Genomic DNA, 2,977 nt, shown 5'->3' with positions numbered 1-2,977 from the left:
GCAAGGACAAAAGGAAAAAAAATTCAGAGATAAAGAGGCCCTGATGTCCTGATGGAATATTATTGGAAGTAGATCAAAAATTGGACAAAACATCATGATATCAGAGAATTGAAAGTAATAAAATACCAGGAGAATGACATGGAAAAGAGCAGAGTTCGAGCATAGAATTTTAGAGCTTAGCTATACATCTACGGAACCTTGAAAACTGGATTTATAGTCTCACCATCTCAATACCTCATTTAAGGGATTCATGGCTTTTTGATCTTTAGAACCTCCCTAGTCATTAGCAGACAACTGGGATGAATGATGAACAGTATCTTACAATTCAGATACTAACATTTCCTTTGTCATAAGGTTTGGGGATAGGTACTAGATGATTCATGGGTCTGAAAGGTTTACTGTTGTGTTTGGCACACAGGGCTCATTAAGGATTAGTTGGAATTATTATTATATTATCTCACTGTGCACAACAGACCTAGGGTTCTTTTGGAATCAAAATAATATCTTAGCCCAGGGGAGTTCGATGTGACACCTCACACGATGGCCTTGAGGACACAGAGAAACAGAGTATGTGAAAACTGTGCTTTGCAAGCCTACAAATGTAATCTGCTGCCTCTAAACCAATGACTCTCTGGTCCTCAGTGGAAATACTTTCCTCCTGTTCCAGTTCCCTGGACATAAATGTCATATTTGTAGCTACATATAAGTAAGTAAGCTGTTGATAACAGGCCAAGGCCTTACCTAAAAACAAGATAAGCCCCCAGGATAAAGAAATACTCCTACAAGATAGATAATAAATTCTGACATGAACAATCAATGACCTGGTTTCAACAAAGTAGTTATGCAAGAAAAGGGACATCCAACAACAAATGTTTGAGTTGGGGGAAACATAATTTATAGCTAAAGTCTCTCAGTTTATACTTCAGCAAGCTGTCATCTAAGGGTTTAAGTTTCTTGCTCAATTCTAAATGACCAAGATGGATTTAAACTGTAAAAGCCTTCTTAGTCCCCATGGGGATGATGTAATAATTCAACCTGCATCTGGACAAGCCTATCTAGATGATAACTAAGGGCTAGGGCTAGGTTCTCTCCACCTCCTCCTTGTGCTAGAACTAACTCCACCCTTTCACTCTTCTTAACATTTCAGTAAGGCCTTGCAGCAGGGATCCTGAAAAAGACCTATCTGATTCCTAAGACCCAGCCACATCTACTTCATCGGGCACCTGAAGGTAGGAACCAATAAACTTAGCTGGTATTTCTGCAAACCAAGGGATGAAAGAGCATTACTTTGGAGCATCGGAAACACAGTCACTTCTGCTTGGCATTCAATCCTTTTCAGAGCCCAAGGACATGCTTATTGTCATCTTTATCACACAGAATAGTAGATTCCGTTTCAGAAAGTTTTGGTTACTTGCTTAAGGTAGCTGTCTTTATGCTGTAGGGTCATGAGGAGAAATTAACTCCCCTGGTGTCACATCTTTTAATTATCCTCCCCCACTCACCCAAGTGACTGCACCCAATCTTCTATGAATGGATGCTTAATTGTGTGCATATAGTCCCACTATACACAATTGTGTTTGTCATTTCTCAAAATCTTTCTACCTTTCCTGCCACTGCTCTGATACAGGGGAAGCAAACTGCAGATAATGGAAGGAATTAACCAAAGCCACCCAGAAGAGTTTATTCTACTAGGCTTTGCGGATCGTCCCTGGCTGGAGCTTCCTCTGTTCATTATTCTGCTTCTAACATACCCCATGGCCATGGTGGGAAACATAGCCATCATTCTGGTGTCCACCTTAGACTCCCGTCTGCACAGCCCCATGTATTTCTTCCTCACCAACCTCTCCTTTCTGGACATGTGCTACACCACAAGCATTGTCCCTCAGATGCTGTTTCACCTGGGACGATCGAAGAAGACAATCAGCTATCTGCGCTGTGCCGTTCAGCTTTATTTCTTCCACATAATGGGAGGCACAGAATGTCTGCTTTTGGCTATTATGTCTTTCGATCGCTACGTGGCCATCTGCAAGCCTCTGCACTACACCCTCATCATGAATCGGTGCACCTGTATTCTACTGGTGGCCACTGTGTGGCTGGGTGGAATGACCTACGCTGTCTCAGAGGCCACTGTCACATTACACTTACCACTCTGTGGTCACAACACACTGGATCACTTGGTATGTGAGGTTCCCGTTCTGATAAAGGCAGCCTGTGGTGAGAAGGGCGCCAATGAGCTCACACTCTCTGTGGTTTGCATTTTCATGTTAGCTGTGCCACTATGCTTCATTCTTGTTTCCTATGCTTCTATTGGACATGCTGTATTTAAGATTAAATCTTTGGAGGGAAGAAAAAAAGCCTTTGGCACATGTTCCTCCCATCTCATTGTAGATTTCTTCTTTTATGGTCCAGCCATTAGCATGTACCTTCAGCCCCCTTCCTCCATCTCTAGGGACCAGCCCAAGTTCATGGCTCTCTTCTATGGAGTGGTGACCCCTACACTCAACCCTTTCATCTACACTCTGAGGAACAAGGATGTAAAGGGTGCCTGGGGCAACCTGGTGAGGAGCATTTTCACTTCCAAGTGATAGTTCGCAGACATCAAATGACATTCTTTAACAAGTGAGTAGGTATATAGGAGTTTCTCTGACAAATCATTCTTGTCTCATACTTCCCCAGATCATGGCACAGGGTCTTCTTGTCCTGTGTCCTGTTTCTCATGTTCTTTCTAATGCTCTTAGACAAAGGTGACACATGGCTAATAATGCACCCATAAGGGCACTGTTTGTTGAAATGTATTAAAAAGAGTTCTATTCTGGTGGCACATACTAAAATTCTGATGGAGTTAAGAAGTGAATAAAGTAATAATATAAACCCATTCGTTCAAGCTAGTCACCACGGCAACTATTCATCAGTGGATTTCCTATGACAGCGTCACTTAAGAAATATTCCACCACTTTCTGTTAGATTGGCCATGTCT

General features: G+C 42.2%; 1 pseudogene; it reads left to right on the top strand.

Moving 5' to 3' along the window:
* Nucleotides 1–1,646: 1,646 nt before the first annotated feature.
* Nucleotides 1,647–2,717, top strand: LOC110257992 (annotated as a pseudogene).
* The last annotated feature ends 260 nt before the right edge of the window (nucleotides 2,718–2,977 follow it).

This window comes from Sus scrofa, unplaced genomic scaffold (genome assembly GCF_000003025.6).
Source record: "Sus scrofa isolate TJ Tabasco breed Duroc unplaced genomic scaffold, Sscrofa11.1 Contig1045, whole genome shotgun sequence".
NCBI classification, from domain to species: Eukaryota; Metazoa; Chordata; class Mammalia; order Artiodactyla; family Suidae; genus Sus; species Sus scrofa.
The sequence above is the reverse complement of the archived record's forward strand: the minus strand, read 5'-3'. Positions and strand labels throughout refer to the sequence as shown.